Here is a 13,282-nt window from a genome sequence, read left to right as displayed (position 1 = left end):
AGCCGTGCTCACGCAAAACCAAAAAATCCCACCTGAGGTCAACTGACCTTTCCATGGCCCCTCACCCACTTCTATTCCCATGGTGGGCAGAACAGGAAAATTTGGCCCTACATTTTTTTCCATTGGTGATGAAATTAAAATACCGTTACTAGGATGGCTGGCCGCATTTAGTGCTTATATTTTTAGTTAACACGGTTGGAAGCTCAAATAATAGTAAGGTTCCTTCTGATGGCTGAGTCCAAGAGCTCAAGCATAGATTTTAAAGCATCGAGAAGGGGATATTCCCATTGACAGAGGAGCCTGTTTCACACCCACAAATTTACATACAATGCACATCTTTACTAATGCATTACTTTGACATAAACAGAGAGTGGATGAAAAACTGAGCCAGGACAAGGTAAAACACAATATGGGTCTTTACAGGGCAAATACATAATCTGTGTTCAAACAGGAAAACAATATTGCACTAACTTGAATTGATAAAGATGTTCCCTTGGTCTTCATGGACTAAAGTATCTTATAGATTCAATGCCAACACTGTTCCTCAAAATAGACGTCCACTAAAAAGGGAGCACAATGATTCATGGGGCACAAAATCTAGTGGGAAGCAAAGTTGCAAAGCTCATCACCTGTATTTTACTGCCCCACCCACCTTGGAATTGGAGCGGGCAAGGGGCGGACAATGGAAATGTCAGTTGACCTCGGGTGGTATTGTGCTCGAGTGAGGCCATAAAATCCTGCCCCATGTAACTGTGTTATCGAAATACAGGATTTTGAATATTTGGATACATGATTCTAATAGAGGGTCCATTACATTCTAAATGGAACACAGTGTTGGCATAAATGCAAAAACTACAACCAAGACAGTCCACATTTTCAATAAAAACTCTTTCCCTGTTTTACCTTGGCCTGAATCTTGGTTCTGGGGTTATTAATTAACATATCTCTTCTTGAATCACCGATGTTTTAAAACCAATCACAACACTTTTGTTTCTCATCACGGGGCACCTGCTGACAACAGTTGATATCTAGCTATCCTCAAGGACCCCTCATATAAATGACTTATTTGAATAGTCTTTTGTGAAGACTATTCACAAGTTTTGGCGGTTTCTTTATGATGAACCTGTATTACTTGGTATATGTAAAAGTTAAAAGAGATTTACAAAACGGATTTTTGGATATTATAAATGGGTGTACAAAAGGGGTACATTAATCTTATACTTGTTCAAAATGAGATTTCCTTTGATCTTAGAAATGAATAATTAACAAAGAAAATGAATTTAATAAAGTGGCTGTCTGAGAAATTCCAACAAATATCTTTCTGTGGTCTGAAACAGCAGATCAAGAGAGGGAAAAAGAAACAGGAGGGCAAAATAGATATACAAAAGCAGAGGGAAGGGTGACACACAGAGATAGCCCCTTTAATGGCTTATTTAGTAACTGCCCCTACGTAATCCCAACTGCGATACCTATTCTATGCAAAGCCTACTGATTTTGGACAAGGCAGCAGAAAGAACATAGCAATTAGTCTCAATGCCCCGTTGGGAGGAAAAGAAAAATTCCATCATTGTTTCTATGTTGTAAAAGTAGGTGTGGGTAGGGTTATCCTTGGGATGTGTTGCCCCCAGCCCTCAATCTAATCTTCATGTCTTACATTATGAATAAAATTTGATTGTTTGGGTGATGTATTGGAGAGTTACCAGCATCCACTGGAGTTACAGCTTAGCATATGTCAGCATCTACAGGTGAGGAGGGCAGGACATTTGCAAAAGATCAAGAAATGAAACCAGGTGCAAGGCAAGGTGAGAATGAGCAGAAAGAAAAAGATGTAATGGAAACAGTCAGTAGGAACATTCATCCATGAACTAATGCTGAAAAAGAGATATGCTATCAAAGTTTTTGCACTCATTAGAACAGATGGAAGAGTGGCAAATTTTAAAGAAAGCAATAAGTTATACTGCATGGGAAAGGGGATTTTGATTGACAAGTCAATTCTGATCTGTTAATGCATTGCCATAAAGAATGCACCAGGAAAATATTGCCCTCCTTGGTTTTGTTTAATTCACAAAAGACATAATAACTGAACATGATTTTTCTTTTTGCTAACAGAGGACAGGTTCCTGCATTAATGTGCAGTTTCAGGCACAACTGATAATCTTAAATTGGTTGTTAGTGTAATTCTTAGCACACTTGGGATTGTTCGACTAATGCTGTCCAATTTTAGAATGACATCTAAAGTTAGATATTATGCTATGAATTTTGTCAGCACAGGCAGGTTGAGTATGGTATGTGCTGTAACAAAAATGTCAAGAGCACTGCCTTTACATGGTTTTTTTTATTAGTCCATGAGTATTTTCACTTTTTTTTGCTCATCATTACTTGCTTTCCATTCAATTTTAATGATTGCTTGGAGTGTTGTGAAGAGAACTATATGCCAATAACCGCTGAAGTTGTCCATTGCTGGCATTCTCCGGTGCTGCTGAATGCCAAATTCTCCATTCCCACGAGCAGTGGGATAGGAACGGACAAGATCGGAGAATCCTGCCCATAGTACATCATTTGAAAGAATATGGATGAATTACATCCACAAGCTAATTCTTAAAATGATGATGTCTCAACATACCTATGAATGGCTGCTTGGAGTAAAGCTGGGTGAATGGGTTGTTGGGGGAGAAGGGGGTAGTGGGCAAGGTGGGATGGGGGGTTGAAGCGTGGGTGCGGAATATCTGGGGGAGATGTTAGTTGTGGCTGTGGAGATAGTTTGTGAGTGTTCTTCTGAATGTTTACAATAGTTACCCAGAGGTCAGAAGCGGTTTTAATTCTTCTAACTTTCTTCTGGGTAACTATTGCTGTAACCCTTTTGGGTATCCCACAATTTGATGATGGGGACTTTGGAATTTACAGCCAATTTCTTTTTTCTCAAATTTAGAGGTTAATACATTTTTTCTTTCTTTAGCTCAAGGAAATTTTGTTTGATTGATTTCTATTGTTCGCTATCTAAATGGTTAAACATGTTTGGATTCAGAAAAGACGTTTACCCATAATGAAGAAACCCAAGCCTTTTTTTGATCAGCTGAGAAGGCTGAATAAAGAAGAACCAGTTCACCCTTCTCACCTGGTCCTAACAAAATCAATACCCTACATTCAACTGAGCTTACACATATTTTATAGTTATGATGCTGTGGTTTAAATTTGAATAAAATTACTATTTAGAGCAATGCAGTCTCAGTAGCCTCTTAGATTGTGTAAACTCAGTTAGTTTATAGTCGTGAGCCAAGAAAGATCATAGCTGTGGCTCAGTGGGAGCACTGTCACTTCTGAGTCAGAAGAGTATGGGTTTAAATTCCTCCCCAGAACCTCCAGTACAAAATCCAATCTGACATTTTTAAAGTGCAGCAATGAGGAGTGATGCAGCGGAGGAGGTGCCATTTCTTGGATAACACTTTAAACAGAGGCCATGCCTGCCCTGACAGGTGGGTGTAAATGATTGCTTGGCACTACTTAAAGAAGGAAAATTCCCCCTGGTGTCCTGGCTGACATCTGTCCTTCAAACAAAAGTCACTGAAACAGTTTATTTTGTTACTTTTTGTGAAATCTTACTGTGCTCAAACTATCTTAATCTAAAGAAATGTAAAGCCAATTTCTACATTTCAGAAGTATTTCATTGGCAATAATGTGCTTTCGGACATCTTCAGGTCACAACAGGTGTATCAATCTCAGCTTACAATCTCTTTCTCATGCCTTAATGGGGGACCCTGGAATACTGCTTGATGTTAAAAGAAAAAATACAAATGTAAAATATGAATAGCAGAGAACAATAGAACTGCTGAGATGTGGTGCCAGGAAAGTGGCCGTGGCTCCATGTGAAAAGAGCCTGCTGTCCTCTCTGATAATGACAGCATACGTTCTCCCTTGCCACTCACTCTTCCATACTCTTGTCAGTGCCACAGATTGCACCAACCCATGTGGGGATGCTGCAGACTATGGTTGAGCCCTCAAGGCCCAGAACTGCTCGAGCTCATCCACCAAGCTCATTAAAACTGTCTCAATGGTCAATCAGCTGCCATCCCCTTCCAAGCTGTAGCCACTCGGGAAACATATGGAGGAGCACTAGAAAATCAGTGCAGAAATTAGAAAAATAAGTGGCTGCACAATGACAATTCTTAATTATTTCTCTTAACTGATGGACACAGATGGAATTGAGTAATCTGTTTTTATCCTACATTTAGATTTGCTGGTTTTACTTGGTGTTGAAGAGGGAGAAAACATCCATAACAATGGACACAGGGAAGGGAATCAGATGGTAGCAGTGAGCATGGTGGTGATGAGGATTGCAGGATTGTTACTGCATTGGGAATTGGAGTGTTAATTTACAGGAAGAGTTCTTTGATGTGCTTAACTCTGAGAACTGAGGGAACTAGTGGCACTGATAATCAATGTAACTACTGCTTCTTTATCTTCTTTATCCTGCTTCTCCTCCTGTTCTACTTCCAGCTACCTGGGTGGTGTGAAGAGTAAGTCTGTCATAATGACAAAATCATGGAAGGGTCATTAAACAATTAAACATTGGGATACTCACTCTGGGCTGCACGACCAAACTTATGCTGAATGGCTTTGTCAGCAGAAGCATTGCTTAGGCATGACAACTGTTGCATAGTGGCAGGATAGCTACTTCTGTGGGCTAACCCACAGCTGCTCATGGGTTCCTGATAGAAGTTATGACTTGAAGTCTACCATATAACCAACACTCAGCCTGCAACCTGATGGCCTGGAATAGAGGCAGGGTAGAGAACTGGTCCAGAAATAATGCGTCATGGCTGCTGCCAGGCATTATTGCATTGTCAAGTGATCACAAACAAGCTTTACGGGATGGAATATCCTCTACTGAGAGATTTGTCAGGATCAGGTAGATGAGTGCAATCTGTGGCACCATATACTTAATGAAACCAATCATGCAGATAAAACCTAATGCCCTGGTCATAAAAGAAATGTTGCTGTTGGTGATTCTCCCTGATGCGACAGGTGAACAGCAGAGATGATGCTTCTGATAAACCTGCTGGAGCCTGAAAGGAACCTGTAAAGGGTGCACTTTTACAGGATTCACTAGTGAAAACAACTGATATTTACTAATAAGAATTGTAGAGCAGCCTCATGACTATAACCAGCTCCCAAAATATCTCTTTGCCTGAGAAGCCATTTTCATCATGGAGTGATTCCACACTCTTAATTGGTTGAAAAGGCCATGTGATCCTTACTCTGCTGTGTTGCCCTTAAAGGGACAATCACCACAAAACCACTTGAAGAAAGGTTAATGGGTATGCTGATTTTGAGAGTCACATTCACTTCTGCTGGTTGAAGGTTTGAAATGTGCTTCCAGCAGGTTCCATACCTTGATGGCAGTGAAATAAGGCCACCTGAGATATCACTTGTAAGTGAAGTTAAGGTAGAAAATACGCTCTGTATGGCTTCCTAAGCACCTCACCCTTAACTCCCTCGCCCCTCTTCCCCCAGTTGCCCCTGTTGTTGCCTAATGTCTTCGCTGTTCCCTTCAAACATTGAAGTTTGAAGACAGCCTTACTATGATTGCATTATAATAAATATAAGATGCTTATTTAGGGATTTTAATGATCATTTAACAAGCCTCTAGAACCTACCGAGCAGTCCAATCCAGTGTGGTGCAGACACGGAATGAGTGTGTTTATGTTATTTCCTATATGGCTAATTAGACACCTATTTTGTGGCTAAGAATGGACAGGGTAGCAACAAATTTCAAGGGCTGAGATTTCAATACAATGAAGAAATAAAATTGCACAGAAAACTGAACAAGATTGAACTTGGAGAAGTTGTTCACTCCCACATCTTGAATAATGAAGGCGGCTATCACTCTGATTTTGAAGGTAAATGTGAAAGGCAGTCCATAATTTATTTGATTTCCAAGAGAAATTCATTTCCACATTCGATAGTAACTGCTTCAAGTGGCTTTTCAAAACTGTTGGGTGTTACTGCCGGAATTGAATTTTCTTATTCTGCGATAGCAATAGCTTGCTCAGCAGTACAGTTTACAAATATCTGTGGAAAAATCAATATGTTTTAATTATAAAGAACAAAAGCAAGAGCAGATACAGATCTATTGTTCGTCTCTTAGGTTAGCTGGGTCACCCTGCCAAGAAATGGAGCTTTCACAGGCTGAGAAATTGAGTGTCTACAGAGTTCATGGCTTCCTTTTGAACAAGGTTATCTTTACTGCAAGCTACTTTTACCAGCTGTTGTCCGGCAGCAATTACTTTATTTTTTGTTGTCTGAAGACCTCTGCACTTTCTTTTCACTAATAGAGCTATATATCTCTTAATGTCTGAGAGTTGACCCCCACTTTTTCTGTTGGGGTTAAATTCCTTCTATCTGTTTCAAATCACTACAAGCAAAGGCACTATCTGTTCCAATCATTTTCCCCTTAACTTCACAAATCAAATTTGATCTGCCAAAATTTAAATTCAATGCGTAGTTCATCTTTAGCCAACAGCCTCAGACCAATATCTGTAAAATTCACATATACAGCTCTCCCACCAGGGCTGGACTCTGTGATTTGCTGCACAAATCAGTTGAGGGGACATGACCTGAGATAGATGTACAGTGCTCAAACTGCTGATTTGTAACATTAGAAGAATACACTAACATTGCAGATATCCAGAGTGCTGACCAGGATGGAATCAGACTGAAGAAACTTGAGAACAACACTGACTTCAATAGTCACTGTCCACTGTTTTGTGGGGACTGTACGTATTTAAAGAAGAACAAAGCACAAAAAAAAGTAAAGCACAGGGCCGGGCCCTTCAGTTCTTCAAGCCTGTGCTGATTATGATGTCCTAAGTAAACTTAAAAAAAACCTTCCTGCGGCAACTCGGCCCAAATCCCTCTATTTCTTCCCTATTCATGTACCCATCCAGATGGCTCTTAAATGTTACTAATGTACCTGCTTCCACCACCTCCTTTGGCAGCGCGTTCCAGGCATCCACCACTCTCTGCATGAAAAACTTCCCCTGCAATTCTCCCTTAAATTTTCCCCTCTTACCTTGAACCTGTGCCCCCTTGTAATTGACAATTCACCCTTGGAAAAAGCCTCTGACTATTCACCCTCTCGATGTCCCTCATAATCTTGTAGACCTCTGTCAGGTCTCTCCTCAGTCTCCGTCTTTCCAAGTGAAAACAATCTTAGTTTATTCAACCTCTCCCCATAGCCAACACCCTCAAAACTAGGCAACATCCTGGTGAATCTTCTTTGCATTCTCTCCAAAGTTTCCATATGCTTTTGGTAATATGGTGACCAGAACTGCATACAATGCTCCAAATGCAGCCTTAGCAAGGTTTTATATAGCTGCAACGTGGTTTCCCAACTCTTGTACTCAGTGCCCCATGCCAGGTGCTTTTTTAATCACTTTGGCCACTTGTGTTGCACTTTTTGGGACTTGTGGACCTGCTTGTCCAGACCCCTCTGTATGTTCATGTTCCCAAGGGTTCTACCAATTACAGTATCAAATTCTGAATGAAAATTTGTTAGTGAAATCTGGAGTTCTCTAAACTTAAAAAAATTGTGAAACTTGGTGCAAGTCTTTTGAATCATTGGATTGATTTTGTGATACAGCTTTGCACTGAACGATACATATAGTGGTGCAAATCAGCACCCAATCAGCATGAATATAGAATATGTGGCCACCCAAAGATCTGTGCTTTTGGAAAACTAAAATCTAGACTCAAGTTAATTGTCAGATTGGTAAGTAGCATTCATCTCAAAGCAGAAGACTGTGGCTGACCACTTTTTAATCTAGGTCAATACTTTTGGTTAAATTATGGCCCCATCTGGTTGTCCAGGTGGAGATAAGAGCACTATTTAAAGGAGAGCAGAAACTTCTCCTAGAATCCACACCAAAATTCTTCCCTCATTCAATACCATCAAAAAATAGGTGATCAAATTCTTCACTTCAGATTCATTCTTTCACATTCGTTGTGAAATCTTGACTTATGTAAGTTGGTTATTGTGTTTCAAAAAATAGCAGTAATTCAGCTTCAAAATGCTTTTTCATAATTCTGAAATACTTTGATAGTCCCATGGACATGGCAAGTTCTTTCTTTTAACTCTGATTTTATCATGTGAAAACACGAGTTATTGAAGTTTTCAATACATTTTCATCCACAAAAAAATTATTAGCACCAAGAAATGTCAGTAGCTCTCAAACAAACATTGGAGGTGAATCTGTGATAGTGTCCAAAAATGAGTTTAGTATAGTAATCATTTACCACCTTTAACAGAATTTTTCTTCAAGTTCATCAAGGTCCCACATGGAAGACTTGTAAAGAACGTAAACTCACATGGGAAACAGAGTAATTTGACAAAGTGGATTCAAAATTGGCTCAGTTGTAGGAGACAGAGAGTGATAATGGAAGGCTGTTTCAGTGACTGGAAGCTGATGTCCAGTGGCAGACCACAGAGATCTGTGTTGGGCCCCCAATTATTTGTTTTTTGTGAAAATGACATTGATGACTATTTGGGGGTTAAGATTAGTATGTTTGCAGATCACACAAAGATTGGACAGGTGGTTAACAGTAAGGCAGAGTGTCTTGGGCTACAAGAAGATGTAAACAGAATGGTCAAATGGGCAGATAATGACAGATTGAATTTAACCCTGAAAAGTTTGAGGTGATAAATTCTGGAAGGAGTAATTTGTCAATGAAGTATAAGACAGTCAGGTGAGACGTATAAGATGATGAATGGGATGGATAGGATAGAGGTGGAGAGACTCTTCCCGCTCAAAAAAGACAGTAGGACTAGGGGGCACAGCCTCAAGATAAAGGGGAGGCGGTTTAGAACGGAGTTGAGGAGGAACTTCTTCACTCAAAGGGTGGTGAATCTCTGGAATTCTCTGCCCGTTGAAGTGGTGGAGGCTGCCTCGCTAAATATTTTTAAGAAGCGGGTTGATGGGTTCTTGATAAGAGAGGGGATTAAGGGTTATGGGGAGAGGGCGGGAAAGTGGAACTGAGCCACAACAGATCAGCCATGATCTTATTGAATGGCAGGGCAGGCTCGAAGGGCTAGATGGCCTACTCCTGCTCCTATTTCTTATGTTCTTATGTTCTTAGAAGTTCTGTGGAACAAAGGGTCCTTAGAGTGTTTGTCCATAGATCTCTAAAAGCGGAAGGATATGTAAGTAAGGTAATGAAAAAGGCATATAGGACACTTGTCTTTATCAGTCGAGACATAGTTTACAAAAGCAGAGAAGTTAAGTTGGAGTTCTATAGAACTTTGGTGAAGCCACCGATGGAGTACTGTGTGCAGTCCTGATTGCTACATTATCAGAAGGACGTAATTGTGCTTGAGGGGATGCAGAGGAGATTCACCAGGATGCTGCCTGGAATAGAACATTTAAGTTCTGAAGAGAGGTTGTGTGGGCTTGATTTGTTTTCGCTAGAGCAGAGAGGCCAGGATGACCTGATCGAGGTGTACAAGATTATAAGAGATATGGATAGCTTGGATAAGGAGCAGCTGTTCCCCTTAGTTGAAGGGTCAATCACGAGGGTACATAGATTCAAAGAGAGGGGCAGGGGGTCTAGGGGGAATGTAAGAAAAACATTTTCACCCAGAGGTCTGGAATGCACTGTCTGGGAGGGTGTTAGAGGTGAGTTGCCTCACATCCTTTAAAAAATATCTGGATGAGCGCTATGCACATCTTAACATTTAAGGCTATGTGCCAAGTTCTGCTAGCTAGGATTGGGTGGGAGTTCAGATGTTTTTATGTATTGATGCGGACTCGATGGCCAAAGGGCCTTTTCTGCACTGTATGATTCTATGATTCGATGAAGTTGCTTTGTTCACACATAAGGCCAATTAGATGGTGAACTGAACACAAAGAGTCAAATATTCTATATTGCCACAGTCACACATCTTCATACACACTGCATTCATCTTATTCAAGAATACCTCCAGCCAATACAAAATATGGTATCTCACTGCCAGCAACTGTTGAAATCAATATTGCTTTCAAGTTTCATCTTGCTAATTCCTTGTTGGCCAGCACTCAGGACATCTGCAGTGGTGATCTATTCACTCCTTCATAATGCATCAAGAAGATCATGGAGCCACGATTCAGCAACAGCAATTGGTCAACACTTTACAACAACATAATGGCAGCACAATTCTATTTAACCACTGGCTTACTAGACCAAGAATCTGGTAGTCATGTTGAACATGTTCACAGATGACCACCCATGTTGCCTAGGATCATGAACTGTGCCATGTTGACATTGGATGTCCATTTAGATGGTATGAACCCAGCAGTACAGACTTATTATTCTGCTTCCCTGGAATCTGTATTACCCTTTAATTTGAAGATAAACCTTTCTGGCACCTTCATATAAAGTAGAATGAAGAGTGATATGAAAATTTCAGGGAGGTCAAAGCTACAAATTGTAGCCAAATGTTGCAGCAGAGTGTCAGGCATGAATCAGATGCTCTCCAAGGATTGTCATATTATCCCTTGAATTAATGAACTGCATGGCCAAGTGAGTATGCAAATCACCTTATCCAACAATTTCATGCTCAGCTCTTCAATACAATATTCTGCCAATAGCCTCCTATTGTCATAACCTATGCCTAGTCAATGTTCAATATTATTCTGCCAGTCAGTTGAAATCATGGGCTGTATTTTACAACTATGAATTTGGCAGGCCTGGCCCCTGCACTTCTGTAAAACACAGACGACAGGTCAGCAATCTGACATCATCACGCCAATCTGCAATTTTATGAAGGTGGGCAGGCACTGAAGCTCACCCACCATTTTGCAAAAAAAACAATTAAAAAGCTATCAAGCTTGTCAAATATCCAATTAACTGAAATTTTACTTTGCTGATGTATTTTCAGTAGGTGGATGGAAAAAATTTTGGGAGTGATTTTTGCCAGGTACAGTAAAACAATACAAAGGGTGAATGAAAAGGCCTTTAAATGGAGCCATGGTAGCACGTGGCAGTATTTGTATGTTACAAGACTTCAGCATTTTTAGGCTGCCACAACAAATAAGGAGAAAATGAGAGAGCAAGTGGTCCAAAGACATGCTGATTAGGTGGATTGGCCACGCTAAATTCTCCCTCAGTGCAACCAAACAGGCACCAGAGTGGATTTGGCAGGGGATTTGCACAGTAATATCATTGCAATGTTAATGTAAGCCTACTTAGGAATAATAAATAAACTTTAACTTTTAACTTTAAATTGATGGTAATGATCAACTTTCAGTTCACATTATAACCCCTCTCCTGTCTGACGTACCACCCTAGATGCCCAACTGCATTGGAATGTGGGGTGACCTCCATGCCAAAATTAGCCAGCTTCCCACTGGGTGGCTGCTAACTGGCAATCCAACACTTGTTTTACCATGCTCAGATGGCAGGGGCAGAAATGAGCATTGCCACCCTCGCCCAAAAGGCATAAGATGCAGCCCCACATTTCTTTCCTCTGTTGTGCAGCATATGGCAGTCAGCATGGTACTTTGTTCCTCATAATTCTCTTATGGAAGGGGTAACTGCATTGGGAGTTTGCAATGTTTGACTGACAGCCTACTGGGATTGCTGTTGTCTCCAAAATCCTTGATCTGTGCATTCTAGAAACAATGTATGAAAATGAACCATGCTCAGGACTGTAATAGATGACTGGAGGTGTTTTCCCACCAGTTAACATTTGTAGTGTATAAGATATTTCTGCAGAAAAGGAAGTCAATAGTCCCAGACAGTGTCTGCCTCACATTCCCAATTCTTTGCAGGAACACTTCCAGCACCTGGTCAGTGATTATGTATTCCCTCCCTCACAGTAACCAATCCTACATTAATTTGTCTCTGTAAATACCTATGCTTTATTTCCAATCAAGTGATCAGCAGTTTAATTGTCCCCTAAAACGCAGTTCAAAGCTGATTAAGGGCAACTTTCACTGACCGGCTTGTTGCGTGGAAGATGTAACCCTTTTGACTTCCTTTTAGTAACTCACAAAGAATATCGATCTTGGGTCAGTGGTAACACACGTAATTTCCAAGCCAGAATATCATAGTGTGAAGCCCATTCAAGAAAAGTGAATGTATAATTTATATCAGAGTAGTAGTCAGGGAACATTGCACTAACCAGAGGTACCATCTTTCAGATGAAACACTGAATTAAGATACTTTCTAAATCACAGAGCTATGTGAAGGTGACTGGTGGAGTTCTCCTGTTAAATGGGTCAATATTTCTTTCCTCAGTGAACAGTATTAAAGCAGATACAGATTAAAATAAGAAGTAGGAACTGGAGCCACTTGGTTAGCCCTTTGAGCCTGCTTTACTATCCACAAGACTGTGACTGATCTTCTCCCCCAATTTTACCTTTTGAACTATCCTTATTTCTCTTAATTTCCTGAGTACCCAAAATTATCAATCTCTGGCCCTGATTTTACCAGCACAGCCATCCCCAAAATTGGGTGGGTGAGGCTTGCATTCCCTGTTGACTGCCGACATGACCTTATGAGCCTTGAGTGGCTGTGGCGGTAAAACTGGGGCCTCTGTCTTGATAACTGAGCAATTACAGTCGTGAATTCCGAAGATTCCTAACCCTTGGTAAAGAAGTTTCTCCTTTTCTCGGTTCAAAATGTCCAAATGGCCAAAATGGCCAACATTGGTATCAATGGGTGCTATTCTGATTGGCAGTTGGTGATTAATGGAGTGCCGTAGGGGTCGGTGCTGGGGCCTCAGCTATTTACCATTTATATAGATGACCTGGAGGAGGGGGCTGAGTGTAGGGTGACGAAATTTGCTGATGACACGAAGATGAGTGGAAAAGCAAATTACGCGGAGGGTGTGGAAAGTCTGCAGAGGGATCTGGATAGGCTGAGCGAGTGGGCAAAGAGCTGGCAGATGGAGTACAATGTTAGCAAGTGTGAGGTTATCCACTTTGGCAGAAATAATAGTAGGTGGGATTACTATTTAAAGGGCGAAAAGCTGCAGCATGCTACGGTGCAGAGGGACCTGGGGGTCCTTGTGCATGAGTTGCAAAAACCCAGTCTGCAGGTGCAGCAGGTGATCAAGAAGGCGAATGGTATGCTGGCCTTTATAGCGAGGGGGATAGAATATAAAAGCAGGGAGGTCTTTCTGCAACAGTGTAGGGCACTGGTGAGGCTACAGCTGGAGTACTGTGTACAGTTTTGGTCGCCGCACTTGCGCAAGGATATTTTGGCCTTGGAGGAAGTGCAGAGGAGGTTCACTAAACTGATACCGGAG

General features: G+C 41.0%; 1 protein-coding gene across 1 annotated transcript in view; it reads right to left on the bottom strand.

Annotated features, from left to right (window-relative positions):
* pcdh11 (protocadherin 11) overlaps positions 1-13,282 on the bottom strand; it is a 633,690-nt gene that overhangs the window by 70,387 nt on the left and 550,021 nt on the right. The window lies entirely within an intron of this gene.

Source organism: Carcharhinus amblyrhynchos, chromosome 4 (genome assembly GCF_965287045.1).
Source record: "Carcharhinus amblyrhynchos chromosome 4, sCarAmb.v2.hapA, whole genome shotgun sequence".
Lineage (NCBI taxonomy): Eukaryota > Metazoa > Chordata > Chondrichthyes > Carcharhiniformes > Carcharhinidae > Carcharhinus > Carcharhinus amblyrhynchos.
The sequence above is the reverse complement of the archived record's forward strand: the minus strand, read 5'-3'. Positions and strand labels throughout refer to the sequence as shown.